Source organism: Cherax quadricarinatus, chromosome 28, assembly GCF_038502225.1.
Source record: "Cherax quadricarinatus isolate ZL_2023a chromosome 28, ASM3850222v1, whole genome shotgun sequence".
Taxonomy (NCBI): domain Eukaryota; kingdom Metazoa; phylum Arthropoda; class Malacostraca; order Decapoda; family Parastacidae; genus Cherax; species Cherax quadricarinatus.
The window spans coordinates 29,662,126-29,688,843 of NC_091319.1; the positions used below are offsets into that span (position 1 = coordinate 29,662,126).

At 42.0% G+C, this 26,718-nt stretch overlaps 1 protein-coding gene across 6 annotated transcripts in view; it reads left to right on the forward strand.

Moving 5' to 3' along the window:
• Positions 1–20,633: 20,633 nt before the first annotated feature.
• Positions 20,634–26,718, forward strand: part of Ndg (Nidogen) — a 211,029-nt gene continuing 204,944 nt past the window's right edge. For 2 of the 6 annotated variants that reach the window (XM_053782899.2, XM_070089511.1), the window contains exon 1: positions 20,822–20,943. The gene's annotated coding sequence lies outside the window, so the exon portion shown is untranslated. Of the gene's footprint in view, positions 20,650–20,821; positions 20,944–21,033; positions 21,182–25,629; positions 25,657–26,718 lie in introns of those variants that run through there. The other 4 variants (XM_070089510.1, XM_053782901.2, XM_053782900.2 and 1 more) reach the window with 4 other exon arrangements.

Genomic DNA, 26,718 nt, shown 5'->3' on the forward strand with positions numbered 1-26,718 from the left:
TATTGGTTTGGAAATAGGGTAGTTGATGAGTGGAACAGTCTACCTAGTTGGGTTATTGAGGCTAGGACTTTGGGTAGTTTCAAATTTAGGTTGGATAAGTACATGAGTGGGAGGGGTTGGATTTGAGTGGGACTTGCACATCAGAGCTTATTTCTTGGGTAGCATTGAAAATTGGGTTGGTCAAATGTTTGTTAGTGGGATGAATTGTAAAGGACCTGCCTAGTATGGGCCAACAGGCCTGCTGCAGTGTTCCTCCTTTCTTATGTTCTTATGTTCTTATACAAAGATAGGCCGTATAATTCACTCTGAGGAGGACGTCAATGAACTCCAGGACGATTTGGACAAATTAATGTCTTGGTCTGAAAAATGGCAGATGAAGTTCAATGTGGATAAGTGTAAGGTACTTGCCCTTGGTAATGAAAATAACCCTCAAAGCTATAATCTAGGTGAAGTAGAGCTTGATCATACAGAATGTGAAAAAGACTTGGGAGTCATGGTAAGCCGAAATCTAAAGCCAAGACAGCAGTGCCTTAGTGTGCGCAACAAGGCCAACAGATTACTTGGATTTATCTCAAGAAGTATAAGTAACAAGTCCAAAAGTTATTTTACAGCTCTATACATCACTAGTGAGGCCTCATTTAGATTATGCTGCTCAGTTTTGGTCTCCTTACTACAGGATGGACATAGACTCATTAGAGAACATACAGAGAAGAATGACTAAAATGATTTACTGTGTAAGGAACCTCCCGTATGAAGATAGACTTAAAGCCTTAAATCTCCACTCTCTGGAGAGGCGTAGAATGAGAGGAGATATCATTGAAGTGTATAAGTGGATGACAGGCATAAACAAGGGAGATATTGAAATTAAGACACATGTGCAACATCTGGGTATCTTTATTGTAGACGTTTCGCCATCCAGTGGCTTTATCAATACAAATTCTAGGTCATAACTTGAAGACAGTAAGATTATATACAGAAGATGAGGTAATCAGTCCCTCAACCTTGGAGTAGGTGCGAAGAGCACCGTAGTCGTGGAGAATCTCCACGACTACGGTGAGCTACAAACTCGGGCTCTGGAACCACCCCTGCCCTAGAAGGGCAAGGCATGGTGTCGATCGTGCTAGCGCTGTGCTCTCCTGTGTGGAGTGTCGTGTGTTGGTGTTCATTTTCATTCATTCATGTTGATTCGCCGGTACTTCCGGACCAGGTCTTCTCCAGATGGTGACCCAGCAGTGGCCCCCCGGGTGGGGGGTGACGATCATCTTCTTTCTTCTCTCTTGGCCCTCTGGTTGGAGGGAGTCGTCTTCTTCTATCTTGCGCTGACTTCCCTGAAGAGAAGCGCAGTCGGGCAGAGGCAGCAGTTACAGGGTCGATTGGAGCCACACCCCAGCTTTAGCGGACAGCAAAGTGCTGTTGAAACTTCATGGTGAATGGTCATGGATAGTCGTGCTAGAGGAGGGTACCGTCTTCAAGGTCCCCATTCTGAAGCATCCTGAATTTCCTCTTTGAGGTGTACTCGACTTCCACAAGGTGTTGGGTGTTGGCAGTGAGTAGTCTGGTCATGTCTGCAGTGGTGTATGTAACAGTTTGGTCGTACGTATACTTGACTGTTCCGTCCTGGAGGTGCTGATGGATTTCTGAAGACAGCATTGTGTTTTTATACTGCTTGGTTGTGTAGAAGTATACACCCTTCAGGTATCGGACTTGTTGTGGTGCAACAGTGTCAGTGGCACCGTGAGGTGCATCCACAGTTTCTTGTGTTTTTGCTTTCTTGGCTGGTGGCTGAACTGGTGAAGGCGAGATTTCCGACTGGTCAGTTGCTCTAGCAGTGGATGCAAGCGGTAGTGGACTCTCATTGGTGGGGTTTGCCGACGTCTCAGTGGTCTCTGATTGGTCCATCTCTGTGTCTAGTGGAGGTTGTGACAGCGGTGGAGCAGCGGTGATGATGGTAATATTTGCAGTACATTTTAGGATCTCAGTGGAAGGTGGTGATGCAGGGAATGTGAGGCCAGGCATATTATTTAGTTTGAAAAGTTCATTGATGGTGGTGTTGAAGGAACCAGGCTCAGCTGCATTCTGTACATGAGCATACATAATGCAATAAAGAATCTTAGTGGAGTCGGCAGTAGGTGCTGGCAGGGAAGTGGTGGGAGCAGCTTGCGTGGCTTGTAGTATCTTGGTAGTGTCTGCTTGAAGCTTGGCTATAGCAGAATATGTGGTTGCTTGTGGGTTGGGTTTCTTTTGTTGTTGTTGTTGTTTCTTGAGTATGTCTCTTCTGGTAGGGCACCTGGCAGCAAGAGTATGGTGGTCATTCTTGCAGTTCAAGAAGCATTTAGGTGGTGAAGCAGTAGTGCAATTCTTGAAGTCATGACCCTCACGGCCACAGGTGGAGCAGAACTTCTTGTCCTTGGTAGGACAATCATTTGTGGTGTGTAAGTATGAGTAACAATTATAGCACTGTGAGAAATGTTGGAATTTCTCTGCTTCGATGAAGGCTGGGTTGATGTGGAAGTAGTAAATAGCCAGGCCCTCAGCGAGAGCTCTGGCTGCCATGTTGACGTCACTGAAGGTGACCTTCAGCATGGATGAAGCATTGGGTATTTTAGTAATGAAGTCCACCTTGGCCCAAGGGTTCTTTGCTTCGATAGATGACTTGATTTCTTCAGTGGCCTGTACAGCGATAAGGTTGTCGAGTCGCTTGAGGAACACAGTTCTCCTGGCCCTCAGTGCTGGGGAAGTCAAGACAAGAAATCCCTGGTCTCGTAGTGTGGTAGTAGCAGTAGTGGTAAGTAGTTTCTCAGCCTCTGTGTCGTCTGTACAGACGACTACAAATGCCTCCTTGAGCGATAAAATCGCATTACAATTGACTTGCAGCCTGCCACTAACGACAGCTGCAAGTGCTAGTTTGAACGACTCATTGGTTGTGCCACTCGCTGGTTTGATCTTTACTCTGTTAGAGTAATGCATCGTGAGTAAGTAGTGCTCTGGTGTGTCTTGACGGACCTTGATGATGATGTGATACCTGAAAGCTATTATATCCTTTTACTCATGTACGAATTAATTGCTCTACCATATTGTATTACTTTTGTCACTATCACTACTACTACTACTACTACCACTAGTGAACATCGAAATGGTACCTCACTAGTATTGCACCTCACTCTGAGCCTTTATATACCCTCTGTGTCCATGTATTGCTTGTAATGGCTTGATAAAGCTCCTGGAGAGCGAAACGTTGCCACAATAAATGTCACATTAGTTGCACTTGTGTCCTTTTACTTTACATATTGTCGGTAATTCTACCAACTTTATTACAATTTGATGTCTGCTGACTATTAGCTGCAAGACTACAGTTCCAGTGTTAATACATTAGCTATATCTGACACTAACCTGACATTAACAGAGCACTGTCATCCACATACAGTAGGAGTTTGTATATATGTTGGTAGAATTACCGACAATATGTAGAGTAAAAGGACACAAGTGCAATTACTGTGACATTTTATAAATGCCACAATAAAATGTCACATTAGTTGCACTTGTGTCATTTTACTTTACAGTAGGAGTTTGCACTTGACACTGATGGGCATATGGTTTACATAACATAGAAATAATAAGGGACCCAGAATACTACCTTGGGGAACTCCACATGCTATCAGCAGGGATTCTGATTCTGTTTTGTTGATTTTTGATTCATGTTGCTAAGATAGGACTTAAACCAGTTTGTGGAACCTATGCTTGAAGTCTATGGAACCTATGCTTGAAGTTTCTAACATAATATATTGTGGTTGACAGTATCGAAGGCCTTTTGCAAGTCTAAGGTTACCATTTGTATGAGGTTCCCCATCGACGCTTCAGTTCTCATGTAATCTATCAGATTAGTTAGGGAGGTGTCGGTTGAATAAGATCTCCTAAAGCCTGATTGGTAACTAGGAAGAATGAAAATGAATGGTATAAAATACCGACACTATGGAAACAAACACATATGCAGTTTAATGTGATCCTTTATTGAAAACGTTTCGTCCACACAGTGGGCTTTTTCAAGTCACAAACAGATCTGTTTGTGACTTGAAAAAACCCACTGTGTGGGCGAAACGTTGTCAATAAAGGATCACATTAAACTGCATATGTGTTTATGTTTCCAACTATGAAGAATGCTGTTGTCATTATGATACTTAATTACTTGACAGTATACCGCACTCTCTAGAATTTTGGATATTACACTGAGTATACTAACAGGCCTATAGTTGCTGACATCAGACCTACTATTTTTCTTGAAGATAGGAGTAACTGTGGCCTCCTTGAACCCCTCCCGTACAACATTAGCGGTGATGGAAAAATTTATTATGTGAGAACATAAGAACATAAGAATGGAGGAACACTGCAGAAGGCCTACTGGCCCATGCGAGGCAGGTCCTTATCAAAACGACTACTACCTAAAGCTTCCCTAGAAATAACTCCGGTACCCAATGACACCAATCAAACCCAGCCCCTCCCACTCATATATTTAAATGGGGATTGTCAGGTCAGAGGCACCATCTTATAGGAACTATGATAATCTATGAAATCTATGATAATCTATGTAACTGCATTTATGTGTAACTGTACCTGAATAAAACTTACTTATGACCAATAGACCTTTGAGTGGGACATTAGTTATTTTGCTTTACTTGTTGTCACCCCTCTAGTCAATGGCGATCGAAAGAAAATGTCAATGCTATTGAAAACATACATCCACGAAATAGTGAAGGGGAAACTAATAATAATATCTTTATTTACTACGAGTACATGTACAAGGTGTACAGGCCTGTAGATGAATGGTTCAGAGAACCGACATGTTGATAAATTAGACACATGTGCAACTCTTGGGTATCTTTATTGAAGAAACGTTTCGCCACACAGTGGCTTCCTCAGTCCATACAAAGGAGAATCTTGAAGAACAGGAGGAGAATGAGGTAATCAGTCCCTCAACCTTGAGTCGATGTGGTCAGTCCATCAATCTATTCAAGATTGATGGACTGACCACATCGACTCAAGGTTGAGGGACTGATTACCTCATTCTCCTCCTGTTCTTCAAGATTCTCTAATTACCAGACATAATGAGGGCAAATTCCTAGGCCTATACCTTGACAACAACCTGAATTTCAGCACCCATATCCAACACATAACCAAAAAAGTATCCAAAACGGTTGAGATCCTCTCCAAGATACGATACTACGTGCCGCAAAATGCCCTTCTCACACTATACCACTCACTTATTTATCCATACCTCACCTATGCTATTTGTGCTTGGGGATCAACTGCAGCAACACACCTAAAGCCAATAATAACCCAACAAAAAGCTGCAATAAGAATAATCACTAAATCCCATCCCTGGCAACACCCCCCCCCTACTCTTCATAGATCTAAACTTACTCCCTGTTCAGTACATCCACACTTACTACTGTGCAATCTACATCTACAGGACCTTAAACTCCAATGTCATCCTTGACCTAAAACGCTTTCTTGATAGTTGTGACAGAACCCACAGGCATAACACCAGACACAAACATCTCTACGACATTCCCCGTGTCCGACTAAACCTTTACAAAAATTCAATGTATGTCAAAGGCCCTAAAATCTGGAACACCCTACCTGAAAACTCTAGAACTGCAGACACATTCATCACCTTTAAAACTACCATTAGAAAACATCTTATCTCCCTGATACACCCCATCAACTAACTCCACGAATACCACCTAGTGGTTCACACTTACACTCACTCACCCATTTGACCATAAACAGAAATATTAATCTCAATCTTAAAATAATGAATCCTATGATACTCCAATACTGAAACTATGTACTGTGCCAAAACAAAAGCATTCACATTGCTAAACTCACAAACTAGTATTTAGTCACTTAGCCATAATACCAACTTGCCTCATAATTTGTAATATTTTAAAATAAAGAATTAAACTAAGTCTGCCCGAAATGCCTAGCCATGCTAGGCGTTCTAGTGGTACACTCTGTAATCGTTATTTAACTACATGTAAACCACACAATAACCAAATTCTGTAAATTCAACATTGTAATCCTTATAGAGAATAAACTCTGAATTTGAATTTGAATTGTATGGACTGATGAAGCCACTGTGCGGCGAAACGTTTCTTCAATAAAGATACCCAAGAGTTGCACATGTGTCTAATTTGTGTACAGGCCTAGCTGACATCAATGACATACTACTATATAGAAAGCTCCTTGTTATGCTGAGCATTTCGGGTAAATTAGGTCCCTGTCCCAGGATGCGACCCCAACCAACCGACTAACTCCTTTAGTTTAATACGTTTATTATGCACCCCATACCCATCATGTGGGCAGTAGTCAAAGATTACAGAGGCACATAATGGGTCCAGGGACTGGGCCCCAAAGTTTTGACAGCTGGGTAAGTTACAAAGGTAATGAACTCCAGGTAGATATGGTCACAATCATGACAAGTTACAAAGGTATTTACAGATTATGGAGGTACTTAATGGGTCCAGTTGTGTGTGTGTGTGTGTTAGTGTGTGTGTGTGTGTGTGTGTGTGTGTGTGTGTGTGTGTGTGTGTGTGTGTGTGTGTGTGTGCAATCACCTAGTTGAGGTTGCAGGGGTCGAGTCCAAGCTCCTGTGTGTGTCTGTGTGTGTGTACTCACCTAGTTGAGGTTGCAGGGGTCGAGTCCAAGCTCCTGGCCCCGCCTCTTCACTGGAAGCTACTAGGTCACTCTCCCTGAACCATGAGCTTTATCGTACCTCTGCTTAAAGCTATGTATGGATCCTGCCTCCACTACATCGCTTTCCAAACTATTCTACTTCCTGACTACTCTGTGGCTGAAGAAATACTTCCTAACATCCATGTGATTCATCTGTGTCTTCAACTTCCAACTGTGTCCCCTTGTTGCTGTGTCCAGTCTCTGGAACATCCTGTCTTTGTCTACCTTGTCAATTCCTCTCAGTATTTTGTAAGTCGTTATCATGTCCCCCCTATCTCTCCTGTCCTCCAGTGTCGTCAGGTTGGTTTCCCTTAACCTCTCCTCGTAGGACATACCTCTTAGCTCTGAGACTAGTCTTGTTGCAAACCTTTCCACTTTCTCTAGTTTCTTTACATGCTTGGCTAGGTGTGGGTTCCAAACTGGTGCCGCATACTCCAATATGGGCCTAACGTACACAGTGTACAGGGTCTTGAACGATTCCTGTGTGTGTGTGTGTGTGTGTGTGTGTGTGTGTGTGTGTGTGTGTGTGTGTGTGTGTGTGTGTGTGTTTATGTTTGTGTGTGTGTGTGTATGAGTGTGTGCGTATGTGTGTATGAGTTTGTGTATGTGTGTGTGTGTGTGTGTGTGTGTACTCACCTAATTGTGGTTGCAGGGGTCGAGTCTCAGCTCCTGGCCCCGCGTCTTCACTGATCGCTACTAGGTCCTCTCCCTCTCTGCTTCCTGAGCTTTGTCATACCTCTTCTTAAAATTATGTATGGTTCCTGCCTCCACTACTTCACTTGCTAGGCTATTCCTCTTCTTGACGACTCTATGACTGAAGTGTGTGTGTGTGTGTGTGTGTGTGTGTGTGTGTGTGTGTGTGTGTGTGTGTGTGTGTGTGTGTGTGTGTGTCTGTGTCTGTGTGTGTGTGTGTGTGTGTGTGTGTGACTCAGCAATCAATATTTGCACCAATAAGTCATTACAGATGTGACTGGGTGTGGAAGTGTGAATTGCTCATTACTCTATAATTTGGTCATGATTGTACCCATGTATAAACGTAGGTAACCATTCTTACAGGATTCATTACCTTTGTAACTTGTGAGTTCATTACCTTTGTACCTAGTCCAGCTATCAAAACTTTGGGGGCCCAGTCCCTGGACCCATTACGTACCTCTGTAACCTGTAAATACCTTTGTAACTTGTCATGATTGTGACTAGACCTACCTTCATTACCTATGTAAATTGTGAGTTCATTACCTTTGTAAATTGTGAGTTTATTACCTCTGTAACTTGCTCAGCTATCAAAACTTTGGAGTCCAGTCCCTGGACCAATTATGTACCTCTGTAATCTTTTGACTACCGCCCACAGGATGGGTATGGGGTGCATAATAAACATATTAAGCTAACTAACTGGGCCCCAAAGTTTTGATAGCTGAACAAGGCACAAAGGCAATCAACTTACAAGTTACAAAGATAATGAATCATGTAAGTAAGTAAATTTACTTACCTACGTTTATACATGGCTACAATCATGAACAAATTATAGAGCAATGAGCAATTCACACGTCCACACCCGGTCACAACTGTAATGAGTTATTGGTGGAAATATTAATTATTTATAAATTAGACACATGTGCAGCACTTGGGTATCTTTAATTAGGAAACGTTTCGCCACACAGTGACTTCATCAGTCCATAAAAAGGAGAATGGCGAAGAACAGAAGGAGTTTGAGCTAATCAGTCCTTCAGCCTTGAGTCGATGTGGTCAGTCCATCAATCTTGAAAAGATTGACGGGGACGCGCACACACACACACGCACACACACACACACACACACACACACACACACACACACACACACACACACACACACACACACACACACACACACACACGTGCGCGCGCACACACACACACACACACACGTGGTAATGCTTTATTTACAGGGAGCAAAGTCAAGGCATTTTTCCAGAATGGTCTGTAATATACCACTGTGGATAAAATTCTTTGATATAGCATGAACATTTCTGAGTGAGTTGCCTCGACTAACTCCCAGGTACCTATTTTACTGAAGGGCGAATATAGACAGCAATATAGACAGCCGGTGTTAAGAAACACGCTCAATGTTTATACCCTCAGTGGGAATCGAACCCGTGTGAAGTGAGAGCTTTAGCCACCAGGCCACGGGCTCCTATAGCCACGATTACCATCTTATACGCACTATCATATTAATAATAATAATAATAATAATAATAATAATAATAATAATAATAATAATAATAATAATAATAATAATAATAATAATAATAATAATCTTAATTTTACAGGTACAGGATATAACTTATATAGACCTAGCTGACAGCAATAACATACTAAACTAAAAGCCCCTAGTTATGCAGAGTATTTCGGGCAAATTAGGTTCATTTTGTCCCCAGGATGCGATCCATACCAGCCACGTAATACCCACGTACCTATTTACTGCTAGGTGAATAGGGACAGCAGGTGTCTTAAGGAAACACCTCCAAATGTTTCCTACCATACAGGACATCGAAGTACGGCCCTCAGTGTGTGAGCTGAGTGCCCCACCAACCACAATGGAAATAAGTTACTTTGAGGTTTCCTAGTTATTCTACACATATGCTACTATGTATGATAATTTACGTAACTGTTTTTATGTGTACTTATACCTGAATAAACTTATTACGGGACACTAGTAAGTTTATTTAGGCACAGGTACACATAAGTACAATCATTATAAATAGTGTAAATTACCTATTATAAAGCAAAAAATTCAGACAAAGTGACTTATTTTCATTAAGGGTCCTATCTGTACTCTCTTATTTGGGGTTGGAGGTATTGAGACTCACCTGGCGCCCACCACTCCTGTCATGTAGGGGGGGGGGTGATGATTGAATGGGATATAAGGGGAATATGGGGGTAAGTGGAGGGATTTAGTAGGTAGGGGACAGGCGAGGTGGTAGGAGTGAGGTATGCGGAGGTAGGTAGGTAATGTGAGGTCACTGGTGACTACACCTTCACATCTCATTACTCTACCCGCCACACTACACTACTCACCCTCTCACTACTTTAACTAAACATAAATAAATGGAGAAAATAACGGGGATAGTGAATATTACTATGCTACTCAAACACAGTTTATTATTAAGTCCTTGTACAATAATATATTTGGGAACAGGAGTATATCATTGGGGGTCTAGATAAATGGGGTGGTACACATAGGCAGTGAGACAAGGAACACAATCAACTTGACGAAAATGAATATAACTTACAATATAGCACAGAGGACAGTTCACTACAGGAACTAAGCCACAGGTCCCAAGACCTACACAGCACGAGTACGGCGCCAAGCCAGTACTCTGCCCAGTGCCTCCAACAGTCTCCTCCGGAGACTTCAGCAGCCTTCTCCCGAGCCCTGCACCCCAGCAGCAGCTCCTCTCGAAGTCTCTGCTCGGAGCTCTGCACCCCAGCAGCAGCTCCGCTCGAATCTCATGATCATGCTCTTCCTTGGGCTTTTATGGTGGTCCAAGCACCCTCCACAACCACGTGTACGACCTGACGCCTAGGTCTGAGGCGTCAAGAACAAAAGACCTCAGACGTGGGCGTGGCTACAGACGTTTGCCAAGGCAAGGTGTGACCATATAATTGGTTAAATTAGGTCTCCCCAGAGACCTCACAAGCCCAGCTGGACTACATCACACTCCGCTGGTCACTACCTGGTTTCCAATATCGAGGCTGCTTAATAAGACTTATCATACCTATTCTTGAAACTGGAGTATACCGGGAGAGGGTTTCGGGGATCAACGCCCCCGTGGCTCGGTCTGTGACCAGGCCTCATGGTGGATCAGGGCCTGATCAGCTAGGCTGTTACTATTGGCCACACGCAACCCGATGTAAGAACCACAACCTTCTTGAAGACAGCCAGGGGTCTATTGGTAATCCCCCTTATGTATTCTGGGATGCAGTTGAACATTCTTGGGCCCCCTGACACTTACTGTGTTGTCTCTTGTCTTGCTAGTGACACCTCTGCTTTTCACTGGGGGGGATGTTGCATCGTCTGCCGAGCCTTTTGCTTTCATAAGGAGTGATTTTCGTGTGCAAGTTTGGTACTAATCCCTCTAGGATTTTCCAAGTGTATATAATCATGTATCTCTCCCTGCTGCCTTCTAGGAAATACAGGTTGAGGAACTTCAAGCACTCCCAGTAACTGACATGTTTTATCGCAGTTATGTGTGTTGTGAAGGTTCTCTGTACACTTTCTAGGTCAGCAATTTCACCTGCCTTAAAAGATGCTGTTGGTGTTCTGCATTATTCCAGCCTAGACGGAACAAGCTCCCTGAAGAGTGTCATCAAGGGCTTGGCATCTCTAGTTTTGAAGGTTCTCATTATCCATCCTGTCATTTTTCTAGCAGATGCGATTGATAAAATGTTATGTTCTTTGAAGTTGTGATCCTCTGACATGATCACTCCCAGGTCTTTTACATTAGTTTTACGCTCTATTGTGTGATTGGAATTTATTTTATACAACGATATAGTTTTAACTTCCTCACATTTTCCATATCGGAGTAATTGAAACCTCTCCTTATTGAGCTTCACATTGTTTTCTGCGACCCATTTAAAGATTTGGTTGAAATCCGTCTGGTGTCTTGCAGTGTCTTCAGTGGAGGACACCGTCACACAAATTCGGGTGTCATCTGCAAAGGAAGACACGGTGCTGTGGCTTACATCTCTGTATATATCAGATATGAAGATTAGGATGAACATTAAAATGGTATAAAATACCGACAGATTGTTAGGTAAGACACATATGCAACAGTTAGGTATCTTTATTTCGAAACGTTTCGCCTACACAGTAGGCTTCTTCAGTCGAGTACAGAAAAGTTGATAGAAGCAGAAGATACTTGAAGACGATGTAATCAGTTCATCACCCTTAAAGTTTTGAGGTGGTCAGTCCCTCAGTCTGGAGAAGAGCATTGTTCCGTTGTCTGAAACAATATGAAGTTGAAGTGACAGAATGGGGCTTTATATAGTCCCAGGAGGTGAGACGTAGGTTGCTTTGGGAGGGCAGGTCCCTCTCAAACCCAGCCGTTCTCACTAGTAGAGGTTGTCTAAGTTGATGGTCTGTACCAAGATACCCTTGTGTTGCAGTGTCTGACAGAATGAACATTAAAATGGTATAAAATACCGACAGATTGTTAGGTAAGACACATATGCAACAGTTAGGTATCGAAATAAAGATACCTAACTGTTGCATATGTGTCTTACCTAACAATCTGTCGGTATTTTATACCATTTTAATGGTCATTCTGTCAGACACTGCAACACAAGGGTATCTTGGTACAGACCATCAACTTAGACAACCTCTACTAGTGAGAACGGCTGGGTTTGAGAGGGACCTGCCCTCCCAAAGCAACCTACGTCTCACCTCCTGGCACTATATAAAGCCCCATTCTGTCACTTCAACTTCATATTGTTTCAGACAACGGAACAATGCTCTTCTCCAGTCTGAGGGACTGACCACCTCAAAACTTTAAGGGTGATGGACTGATTACATCGTCTTCAAGTATCTTCTGCTTCTATCAACTTTTCTGTACTCGACTGAAGAAGCCTACTGTGTAGGCGAAACGTTTCGAAATAAAGATACCTAACTGTTGCATATGTGTCTTACCTAACACATGAAGATTAGGAACAGGATGGGAGCGAGTACTGTGCCTTGTGGAACAGAACTTTTCACCGAAGTCGCCTCAGACTTTGTGTTCTATTTGTTAAGAAATTACAGATCCATCTACCAACTTTTCCCGTTATTCTTTTATCACACATTTTGTGCACTAGTACACCATGGTTACAATCCTGCCTCTATCACTTAGCTCTCTAGGTCGTTTCAGTCTCTGCTCACTCTAAGATTATAAAAGTATTTCCTAACATCCGTGTGACTCATCTGTGTTTAAAATTTTAACCTGTGTACCTGATTTCCTGATTTCAAATCCTCTCAGTATTTTGTACGTCGCAGTCATATTATCCCTGGTTCTTTTGTTCTGCAATATCGTCATGTTTAGCTCCTTTAGCTTCTCACCATAGCTCATACCAATTAGCTCTGGGACTACTTTTTCTAGCTTCTTGGAAGGCTTTATCAGATTAGGTTAGTAAGTTTATTCAGGTATATATAAATACAGTTACATAGATTATCATACATAGCCGCATATGCGTAGAGAACCTAGGATAACCCAAAAAAAAGTCAGAGTGTCTTGCCACCTCATCATCTGCTCCCCTCTACTATGTAAGGTACCTAGGTTTTCCATGTAGTCTCTCCAAGACTTGAAAAAAATTAGTCTTTAACGAAACACTATCTATATAAAGATTTCCATTCTATCATTATATATTTTTATCAGCTCATCAGTTTTTCAGCCTAGCCTCCAATTTAAAGAAGTTGAGTACAGTAGAAGATTCGTTATAAAATTTAACTCCAGTTATTAACACGAAGTGTTTGTAACCTATGATAATCAAATAAAATAATGTTATCAGACTGACTTATTTTCATTCAGCTGTTACTAAAAAATATAATAAAAGCATCTTTATTGCATATTTTTTCAAGAAATAGCTTTTTCCTGGTTATGATACCTATTATGCCGTAGTACTGGCATTGTGAAGTATTTTGTAAATACAGAGGCGTAGAATTAACAAAGTTCATGTCACATCAGAAAGTATCTTGGGCTCGGTACCATTGCCTTACATCTGTTGCCTATGCTCCCCAAACAGAAATTAAATAACTGGGTGTTACTAAGCTATAGTACTACTGTGTGTTACTAAGCTATAGTACTACTGTAAGTAGCGTCCTAAAGTGAAGAAACATTGATTATTATGAGTAGCCTCCTAAGGGAAAGAAGACATTTATTGTAATAAACTTGGTAGAATTACCGACAATATGTAAAGCAAAAGGACACAAGTGCAACTAATGTGACATTTATTGTGGCAACGTTTCGCTTGATAAAGCTCCTGGAGAGCGAAACGTTGCCACAATAAATGTCACATTAGTTGCACTTGTGTCCTTTTACTTTACATAAGACATTTATTAACAAAAAAAGGCACAATACCGTGACTGGAACGATACACCAATAACTTCAGAACACTCGTGGCCTAACCTGATTCCTCCTTTTTTTCTTCTTCTCCCTCTTACCCTTTCCACCTTCCCTTTTCTCCTATGGGTTGTCTTTCTTCTGCCCTGTGACTCAAGAAATCGTAATGACACGATTGCAAATAAACCATACCCCCTGCCCTGTGTATTTCTTTCTTCTTTATTTATTTATTTGGTTTTTCCTCCCCTCGGTGTTCTTGCTCTTACCCTCTGTGTGCACCTAGCTCCCTTGCACTGCTCCTCTTTCTTAGTATTTGACTGGCCCCTCCTACTCTTACTACCTCCCCACTACTGTTTTCTTCCACCTCCACTACTACTACTACTACTACTACTACTACTACTACTACTATTACTACCATCTCCTGCCTATATATACCCATCCTGCTCTCCTTGTCGTTAGTGAACTTTGTAAATGGTCCAAGTCGGACTGAAACGTCGTCGTAAGCTCCTCTCTTCAATGTGCGGGTTATAAGAACATAAGAACGAAGGAACACTGCAGAAGGCCTACTGGCCCATGCGAGGCAGGTCCAAGTCTCCTACCGGCTTAAGCCAATGCACCCAACCTAGTCAGGTCAGGTCACATTGACTTAAGGGAGGAACACGGCAACCGACCTGGTAGCACAAGCTATCAGGTCTAACTCACACCCACCCACATCTACTCATGTATTTATCCAACCTATTTTTAAAGCTACACAACGTTCTAGCCTCTATAACGGTACTTGGGAGTTTGTTCCACTCATCCACAACTCTATTACCAAACCAGTACTTTCCTATATCCTTCCTGAATCTGAATTTTTCCAACTTAAAACCATTGCTGCGAGTCCTGTCTAGGCTAGATATTTTCAGCACACTATTTACATCCCCTTTATTTATTCCTGTCTTCCATTTATACACCTCAATCATATCCCCCCTAATTCTACGTCTTTCTAGAGAGTGCAGTTTCAGGGCCCTTAGTCTATCCTCATAGGGAAGGTTTCTGATACATGGGATCAACTTTGTCATCCTCCTTTGTACATTTTCCAGAGAATTTATATCCATTCTGTAATACGGTGACCAAAACTGTGCAGCATAATCTAAATGAGGCCTAACCAAGGATGTATAGAGTTGAAGAACAACCTGAGGACTCCTATTATTTATGCTTCTTGATATGAAGCCAAGGATTCTATTAGCTTTATTGCGAACACTTATGCACTGTTGTCTTGGTTTCAGATTACTGCTAACCAGAACTCCTAAATCTTTTTCGCAATCCGTAATATTAAGATCTACATTATTTAGTTTATATGTGGCATGGTTATTGTCCTGTCCAACATTTAGAACTTTGCATTTGTCTATATTAAACTGCATCTGCCACTTCTCCGACCACTGCATCAGTCTATTCAAATCTTCCTGGAGTGCTCGAATGTCCTCGTCAGAATGAATTCGACGGCCTATTTTGGTGTCATCGGCAAACTTGCCGATGTCGCTCTTTATGCCCTCATCTATGTCGTTTATGTAGATTGTGAACAGCAGGGGGCCCAACACTGACCCCTGTGGAACACCGCTCGTGACACTTCCCCACTCTGATTTCTCCCCATTTATGCAAACTCTCTGCTGCCTATTTGTCAACCATGCGTCTATCCAGGAAAAAATTTCTCCTCCTATTCCATGTGCTTTAATTTTCCTCAACAGTCTCTGATGTGGGACCCTGTCAAAAGCCTTACTGAAGTCCATATACACAATATCATATTCATTACCATGATCTACCTCCTCAAATACCTTAGTGAAAAAAGTTAATAAATTCGTAAGGCAGGAACGCCCCTTTGTAAAACCATGCTGAGATTCGTTGATTAATTTATGCTTTTCAAGGTGGCTACGAACTGCCTCGGCAATTATTGATTCCATAAATTTTCCCACTATGGAGGTCAGGCTTATTGGTCTATAGTTCGAAGCTAAGGACCTGTCACCTGTTTTGAAAATAGGTATCACATTTGCCATTTTCCACTTATCTGGCACCATGCCAGTTTGTAGTGATATGTTGAAAAGATTAGCCAAAGGTGTGCTAAGCTCCTCTTTACATTCCTTTAGGACCCTTGCATACAGTTCATCAGGGCCTGGGGATTTGTTAGGTTTTAATTTATCTATTTGCCTAAGGACCATGTCACTTGTGACCCTAATAGTGCACAGTTTATTATCGTCCTGTTCTACATAATTTTTCATTACTGGAATATCGCTGGTATCCTCCTGTGTAAAAACTGAGAGGAAGTATGTGTTAAAAATTCTACACATTTCCTTATCACTGTCAGTGAGCTGACCCGAGGAACTTTTGAGTGGGCCTATCTTGTCCCTGATCTTACTTCTGTATACCTGAAAGAATCCTTTTGGGTTAGTCTTCGATTCTCTTGCAACTTTAACCTCATAATCTCTTTTTGCTTTTCTAATTCCCTTTTTTATTTCTCTCTTTAACTGAATATATCGATTTCTTAATTGCCCCTCTCCTCTTTTGATTTGCCTATATATGCCTCTCTTTTGACCAATCAGATATTTTAATCTATTGTTCATCCATTTAGGATCATTTTTGTTTGATCTGATTACCCTATTTGGAACATAATTTGACTGAGCAGCTAGAACTATGCCCTGGAAAGCATCATATCGGCAACCATCACCACCTACCTGACCCTTAGTCAGGTCATTCCAGTTCAGCCCACCTAAGTAATTTTTCAGTCCTATGAAATCAGCCAAGCGAAAGTCAGGGACGGAGACTTGATTGCCATTATTAGGGGAATTCCATGATATATTAAAACTGAGTGATTTAGATCACTTTCCCCAAGCTCATCATTAACCTCAAGATTATTAATTAGTGTTTCCCTACTGGCAAGAACCAAGTCAAGGAGGTTATTTCCCCTAGTTGGCTCTGTCACAAACTGTTTTAAAAAACAATCCTGGATCGTATCAAGAAAGTCACCTGACTCTAAATTTCCTGTCAAATTGCTCCAGTCAATCTGTCTATAGTTGAAATCTCCCATTAGCACAACATTTTCGTATGTAGATGCCTTACGAATTTCTTTGGTCGAGTCCAAAGAGAAAGAAGACATTGTTAAATTATTAATCCTGGAGAGTTAGTGACCTCAGTGTAACACAAAACTGAGAAGAAGAGATAAGACAAGCTTCATTTGGAGTTATACACTGTTTTTATGAAGCACTTTGTAATTTTATGCATATATTGAAAGTAACTTGTGTATACGTAACCTAGGATAACCCAAAATTTGTTGCTTATTTCCGTTAGGGTACTAGGCATTAAAACGAGCTGTGGTAAGATAAGAGTTCTTATGTCTGACAATAAACTATGTAAATAATCACACCAGGAAGTAGCACGTACAAACTGAGTTTGTTGAACTAGTGCAGCACTTGCCGCGCTGGTGAAGCCCGGTGGTCGCCAAGCTCCTCAGGCTGCCAAGAGTAAAATAATCACCTCGTCGAGCCAACTTACCATGCAGCCCATTTTCGCCCCACGAGTGATAATCGAGCAGATCCTAACGTTTCCTGATTACATTCTGGTATCATGTTTTGTAGAACTTCCGGACATCTCCCAGTATCTAAACGTTTAAATCTGCTCAACGTGGAAAACAGCCATGCCGACTACTGTGCTTACTACCTCTATATGTAAAGTACTGATTCAGTGTTCAGACTCTTGGAGAGCTGCAGCAGGACACATAGACACAACTCGTGGAGCAATTATATCTTTAACATGTCATGTGTTCCACTTAACCTGTTGACAAGCTCCATAAATATTAATGGCGCCAAAACATAGAACTAGCTTCACAAGGCCCCTAAACTTTGAATAGAAAACGCGATAAACTTCAATGGGATGAAATTACTAAGGCATCCAGAGACAATAATGTGTTAATGGGAGATTTTAACTTTAAACAATTTGAGAGGAGCAATTTGACAAGAGATCTTGAGTCTAGCTACTTTACTGATACGATTCAAGTTTGTTTTTTAAAATAGTTTGCGACAGAACCAACTAGAGGAAATAACCTGCTTGACTTGGCTCATACCAACAAGAATTTACTAATAATCACAAATTAATAATTTTCAATATATCATGGAATTGCCTTAACTACAACCAAGTCAATATACCTAACACGCTAGGCCAATTTCATAGGGCTGAGAAATTATCTGGGTGGAGTAAACTGGTGTGATCCGGCTGTTCATTATCCTAATATCCTATGTCAGTTAGGCGGTGATGCGTGCCGATAAAACATTTTTCAAAAATGCCCACGCAACTTGTGTTCCAAATAGGAAAATAAGGTCAAACAAAAATTCCTCATTTCCCTATTTGGGTAACAAAGGGAGATTTCCTTGGGACAAATTTGTTAGGGGGTTTAGACACGGTAACGTAGAAAAAGTCTGGGATATTTTAGCTTTAGTCAAATTGACTGTGCTTCACAGAAGTCCAGTGACTTCCCGGAAGCAATTCAGGACTTTGTGAATCAGTTTGTAACAGAGCTTACCAGAGGAAATAATTTACACAACCTAGTTTTGTAAAATAAGGAAACCTTCATCAATAATAAATAACCTTGAGAACACTGAAGAGCTTGGTGTAAGTGATCACCACTATATTACCTTTAATATAACCCAGGAACATGAGAATAATATATATATATATATATATATATATATATATATATATATATATATATATATATATATATATATATATATATATATATATATATATATATATATATATATATATATATATATATATATATATATATATATATATATATATATATATATATAAAGACAAAATACATTGACGAAACATTCACAAAAATATGATACAAAGTAAAACAACATAGGTAACTCAGAGCTACATCTCGAATACTTCGTCCAGCTCCCCTGCGGTGGGCCGCGTGCCCATAATGCTGCAGGCATTTCCTCTCTGGATCGCAACACTGAGTCTCTGAAAGAGGAAGCTGGTCGCCCTGTGGTCCTTGGTTTCTATGATGAGCTTTTCACCCAGCTCTTTGAGGAACTTTAGAGCACACTTGCCCCATGCTCCAAGGGTCTCCGACCCTATTGGAATGAAGTTATAGCAAGGGGGAAGGTACCTCCCTATATTTATTTTGTATATATATATATATATATATATATATATATATATATATATATATATATATATATATTATATATATATATATATACAATATATATATAAATATATAAATTATATATATATATATATATATATATATATATATATATATATATATATATATATACATATATACATTATATATATATATACATATATATATATATATATATATATACATACATGGGGATCCACCTCTGGTGTAAAATATGGGACCCATAGCGTCGGAGAAGTGGTGGATGAGGTTAAAAAGGGATGGGCAAAGGGCGAGGTCTGGCCGACGTGGGTGGGGTCAGACAATCGAGATGAGGTCTGGCACAGGAACTTGTGGCTGCACAGAATGGAGAAGGACAACGTCTGATAGAGAGGGCAGGGAAGGATAGAGGGGATGGGGTTAAACAAACGGGACGAGAACTGGAAGAAGTGGAGGGGGTTTATATGGCAAGACTGAACAGAGGGAATTCAGTAGGTGAGCTTCAAAACAGGGAGCACACAAGGCCAGATGGGGTTAAGTAGTTGAGGTTGAGGAAGGTACAGTATGTGTGCAGGTTCTCAGCATTGGGGAGGGCAGGACGGGGTATATGGATGGGTAGGACGTGGGGTTTGGGTGAGGAAGAATGTGGATTCTTCGTTACCGTTGTTGATTCCAAGGGTTATCATCCGAAGTTACGTACAAACGTTGTATGGAGTACAATTCAAGGGACTCAGGGAGATTCCAGTAGTTTAAATGCTTGACTGAATCATTGAGAGTAGTGAAGTCTCTCTGGTCGTTTCCTAATTCTACAGTTTGTTCTGTCTTGAATGGGGCCATGAGTATATAGCAGTACTCGAGGGAACACGTGACTGAAAAAGAATAATCACTGGCTCGGGATCACTTGTTATGAATATTCTGGTTAACTAACCAGTCGCTTTCCTTGTCATGCGATGATGTCTATATTGTGATCTTTGAAGGTAAGATCCAATGACGTTGTGTCACTACCAAATCTCAGACATTTAGCTTCAATTCTGTATGAATGTTTTGTTATCCATTTCAGTTTTTAAATTCTCCATCAGGCTGTTGGTACCAGCAGGAAAGAAGCATTGAGGAGTGGTTGTTGGGGTAGTGTGCTGAGCTTAATGAGGCCGGACGTGGCAGGGCTAGAGGAGTTGGGATGGGATAAGGTTGCTTGCAGGATGGAGCAGGGAGGGGTGCAGTGTGAGACTGATGCCTCGCGGTGGAGTGGGCAGAGGGATAGTGTGGGGGCATGAGGTAGAGAGCGAGGTTGAGGCGAGGTCGAGTGAGGATTAAGACATGGTGGGGGCTGTGGAGGCGCTGAGTTGGATTAGGTTGTGCGGGGAGGCGCTGAGTGTGATTAAGTGCTGTGGGGAGGTACTGGGTTGGGTTGAGTAAAGGGATGGATATAGTTGTGTCTGGATGAAGCGCTTGGCTGTTTGGGGTGGGGCGGGGTGAAGCGCTATGCGGGGTGGAGCGTGGTTTGTGCTGGGCGGAGTTGGTGCTTTGGGGGATTGGGCAGGGATGAGTGGTTGGCACGGGCGGGTGGGCACGGGCGGTTGGGCATGGGCGGGTGGGCCCAGGCGGGTGGGCATGGGCGGGTGAGCAAGGGCCACTTGACAGTAGTAGTTACGCCTGGATGACGTCCGACTCTCACTCTCTCGTAAGAACACTTCACCAAACTTAAAGCTTTATTTTACTATAGTAATTTATATTACTACACCCTATTAGAACGATAATTGGGTTACATGTTATATAAGAATCTTTCTTTTTTGCGCTTTGGTGAGACTCCTGCGCATTGCAGAAGATGTCTTGACGATATTTTAAGAGGAGCCGTGTGCCAGGGCGACCTCCTGGGTGGGCAGGTGGGTTGGTGCCTAGGTTGGGCTCACCGTGACAGTCACTCACCAGCCCTCGTGAGGGTAACGCTGCTGCCCTTTGCCTCCTTGGCTATAAAGTGCGTCAAGTTAATTTAATTATACTGAAATTCTTGTCTGAAAATTTGGTCATAGTGAGACGTCCTAGTGTCAAGCAAAAAAAAAAAAAAGTCATACACACTTGCAGCAGGAAACTAGCGGAGTTTAAACTCAAGTGTGAAGATTCTTAGTGTTTACAATTATGTAGTGTTCTAAAGTGCCGGGCCCAGGGTTTAGTTGCGCCATTAAACATGAATTTATTCTCTAAATAAATCAGTGGTAGGTGGTACATGTATTTATCCAGGTGTGGCTGCTATGGTGGTGTTACAGTGCCTTGCTCCACCATATACTTCAGTGGACTGTTGAAGGTGCTTCTTAGCCTCATGGGCTGCATCGTATCTACTCTAGAATCCGTATAATGTACAGAGTATGCCTTCACTAAAAGAAAGTCGTAACATCCCCGAGACTCGTCTGGGTGATGTACTTGCCAAGCTCACATTAAACTCAGCGTGTGTCTAATTAGGTTTTCACTCATATGTGTAGTTGTATGCATCTGTATGTGTATTCACGTGTTTAGGTATCATGTACATTTACCTTCACCTATTTGTTGTTTCGGGAGTCGATTCTTGGCTTCTGGTTCCACTTAGCTTGCCGTGACTGGGTTCACATCTTCCTAACCTCATGAGCTATATTACACTTGTTCTTAAAGCTGCATATAGCGTATACCTTTTACTTCCAACTACGCTCCATTTCCTCTATCATTTTCCCTCTCCTCACTAGCAAGTCCTCTGGGTATCTTGTACATTGCTATCCTGTTTCCCTTGGCCCTTTTATCTTCTTAGGTAAGATACAGTTTTTCTGGGTGCCCCGTAGCTCGATTGCTAGAGAACTCAGCTCACACTCTGAGGTACGTGATTCAATCCCCAATACGGTGGAAATATTAGGACGTGTTTCTTTAAGGCACCTGCTGTCTGTGCTCACCTATCAGTAAAATAGATACCTGGGTGTAAGTCGACTGGTATGGGTCGCATCCTGGGGACAAAACTGACCTAATTTGCCCCAAATGTTCTGCATAACAAGGGGCTTTCTATGTAGTAGTATGACTGATGTCAGCTAGGCCTGTATACCTTGTACATGTACTTGCAGAGATAAAGAATATTATTATTATTATTATTATTATTATTATTATTATTATTATTACTATTATTATTATTATTATTATTATTATTATTATTATTATTATTATTATTATTATTATTATTATTATTATTAAAATTATAGTCTCCCATAGCTCATTTTTCTTAGTCTCAGGACTAGCCTTCCTACGAACCTTTGCTATGTTTTATTTGGTGTGGGTTCCATGATGTTTACATTCTACATGAAAGGCCTTGTTATTCTTTATATAAAGACAAATATAAATCTTTGCTGTGGTTCCTGAAAGTCAATAAAGCATTCCGTTGATGTGCTCTTGAAATTTGCCACCTCACTTTATCCCTCTCATCTTCAAACCACTTTATCTTATTAACAGCGGTACTCCTTACGATCCTCAGAGTCCTCTTTCTTGGTATATGATCTCCAGCTGGTAATATTGCATATGTTATGCGTCTCAGTTATGTAGTTTAATCTCCATGACAGTTATGATGTCTGGGAATGCCAATGCTATTTATAATTTTAGATGACTTTTGTTTGACATTTCACCTGTACTAGAATGCCATATAGTGCGTTTTAATTTGTGTCTCTTTATTTTCTGGCTTGTGATATCCTGGTTCCCTGATTCTTGTTCATGGGTTTGGTTTAAGGAAGAATGAGGTATAAGTGGGTAAAGTTATTGGTGCTGGGGTTGATGGAGCTAAAGAGAAATTCTTGGAGCCTGTACAAGTGTGTACGTATCGTGAACAGCTGTATAAGGGTGTGCATGTATGTAAGCACAATGTGTATAGATATGTACAAGTAAGTCGGCATCGTATACGCCTGTGTAGTCTCGTACACGTGCATATTCGGAGGCACACTTATCTTAAGTGGTCCCGGTCGTCTTCACTTGTCCCTACAGGACCATCTGGCCTTAGAGCAATCAAATTGATGGAGTGTGGCGAGAGATGCAGGAACATACCCAGAGTCTACCCCTAACATACTTCACGCTTCACCCACAACCTCCAGGCTACAACCACAACCTTCACAATAAGTCCACTCCCACCAAACATTACACTCTACAAAATAAACCCACATAACACCTACTGTACACTATCCACATCAAACTCACAGAATCCACACTTCAACCAACCCCTTCACACTACACGAACACCTTTCACATTACACCCACACACTCCACATGATACCCACATCTTCCACACTTTTTCTACACCTTCCACACTACAACACCTGCCTAACTACAACCACACTCTCCACACTATGCCCACGCCCTCTAAACTACAACTACTTCCTCGGCACACCACCAACAACAGTTACATTGAATCCACACCTGCCACACTACGCCCACTCTTGCCACATTACACCCATACCCTCCAAACTTCATCCATACCCTCTACTCTATATCCACAACTGTTAAACTACATACACACCCGTCCTACTACACGAAGTCCCTTCACACTAAACCCACACCCTCCATACCATATTCATACCCTCCACACTACAACACCTTTCACACCACACCCACACCCTACACACTACACCCTCTAAACTTAACTCACACCAACCATACTACACTCGCGCTCTTCGCACAACACCAAGACACTCCACATTACACCAACGCACTCCACACTACACTCACTCCTCCACCCTCCCCCCCCCACACACAAGGTGGACAGAGACAGGATGTTCGAGAGATGCGACACAGCAACAAGGGGTCACAGTTGGAAGTTGAATACCCAGATGAATCACAGGGATGTTACGAAGTATTTCATCAGTCACAGAGTTGTCAGGAAGTGGAATAGTCTGGGAAGTGATGTAGTGGAGGCAGGATCCATACACAGGGAGCAGGAAGAGTGACCTGGTAGCGACCAGTGAAGAGGCGGGGCCTGGAGCTGTGACTCGACCCCTGCAGCCACAACTAGGTGAGAACACACACACACACTCCATATAAGACCCACACTCATAACACTGTACCTACTCCATTCACACAGCACCCACACTAACCACTGTATACACACCCACCATACTCTTCATCACCTGCCACACCACACCCTCGCCGTTCACACTACAGCTCCACCAACTACACACCCATACTCTCCACACTACGCCCATATCCACCACGCTACACCCACACACCTCATTCAGCTTCAACACCCACAACACTAAACCCACACTCACTACACTACACCCACAACACTAAACCCACACTCACTACACTACACCCACACCAACCACTACACCCACACCAACCACTACTCCCACACTAACCAATACACCCACACCAACCACTACACCCACACCAACCACTACACCCACACCAACCACTACAACCACACCAACCACTACACCCACACCAATCATAACACCCACAACATACTCACTTCATCTATACGACTCCATACCCACCACACTGCACCTTTTTCGTTCACTAAGTGATTGAAGAATGAAGTATGACCAGAGCGCTGGTAAGGAAGGAGAGGAAGGACTGGGAAGGATGGAAAAGGTTGTAGGTATGGAGGAGAGGAGGAGGAGGAAGATTAAAGAAAGGGTTCCCAATCATTTTTAAATTTAACTTAATAATGGTTCAGTATGAGACACATTTTTCGTAACAGTGAAGGTGAAAGAAAATACATTATGCACTGACTGCACTGAAGAATGAGACGCTTGTGCAACATCTGGAAATCTTTATTGTGGAAAGTTTTCGTCAGCCAGTGACTTAGTCAACTTGTAGGTCTCCTAAGCCATTGCAGCATATCTATCAGACACTGCAGCATCCTGGGATCTAGATACAGGGAATTCTTCTACGCTTGCCTGACCAGTAGGCATGACATACTTACATTAGTGGATTTGTCCAATAGTGACTCCGCGTCTTCCTGCTTCTAGTCACCTGATTGCAGTACATAAGCCACTTCTCTGAGTATATGCTGTACTTTTCTCAAAGTTGATGAATTGAACAAATCGACTCCAGGCAGAGGGACTGATTACCTCATTTACAGTTTTTCTCTGTATTCCACTGAAGAAGCCACTGACTGGATTTCCAAATGTTTCACAAGTGTCTCCTTTTTCAACTTGTCGGTTTTCTCAAGCATTACATAAGAACCTAAGAACATAAGAAAGGAGGAACACTGCAGTAGGCCTTTTGGCCCATACTCGGCAGGTTCTTTACAATACCAACCCATTAACAGAACATTTGCCCAACCCACTTTCAGTGTTACCCTAACAATAAGCTCTGACAAATCTATTTACCCACATGCAATTCCCATTCAAATCCAACCCCTCACATTCATATATCTGTCCAACCTAAACTTGAAACTACCCAAGGTTCAAGCTTCATTAACCCTACTAGGCAGACTGTTCCACTCATCAACTACCTTATTACCAAACCAATACTTACTTATATCCTTTCTGAATGTACTAGTACACATGTATACAGGAAAAGTGTCAACATGCATTACCTGTCATCTTCAAGAGCAATGTATCAATTGTGCGTCCAGTTCATCCTATATGTTTACCGCTTATTAACAAAAACAGTATATTAAAATCATTGTTTTCAAACTGCTTTTCAGTGGGGCTATTTTGAAACGTCTACTGTGCCTGCCATTCTGGTAAGAAGTTATTTCAAGTCTGCAGTGTTGGCACAAACTGTGTCGCCACGACACATATTCCCACCACACTACACCTACACCACACTACACCTACACCACACTACACCTACACCACACTACACCTACACAACACTACACCTACACCACCACACTACACCTACACCACACTACACCTACACCACCACACTACACCTACACCACACTACACCTACACAACACTACACCTACACCACACTACACCTACACACTACACCTACACCACACTACACCTACACCACCACACTACACCTACATCACACTACACCTACACCACACTACACCTACATCACATTATGCCTACATCACACTACACCTACACCACACTACACCTACACCACACTACACCTACACAACACTACACCTACACCACACTACACCTACACAACACTACACCTACACCACACTACACCTACACAACACTACACCTACACAACACTAAACCTACACAACACTACACCTACACAACACTACACCTACACCACACTACACCTACACAACACTACACCTACACCACACTACACTTACACCACACTACACCTACATCACACTACACCAACACCACACTACACCTACATCACATTATGCCTACATCACACTACACCTACTGCACACTACACCTACATCACACTACACCTACACCACATTACACGTACACCACACTACACCTACATCACATTACGCCTACACCACATTACACTTACACCACACTACACCTACATCACACCACACCTACACCACACTACACCTTCACTGCACCACACTTCTACTTCACTACACCACACTACACCTACACAACACTACACCTACAAAACACTACACCTACACAACACTACACCTACACAACACTACACCTACACCACACTACACCTACACAACACTACACCTACACAACACTACACCTACACAACACTACACCTACACCACACTACACCTACACAACACTACACCTACACAACACTACACCTACACCACACTACACCTACACCACACTACACCTACATCACACTACACCAGCACCACACT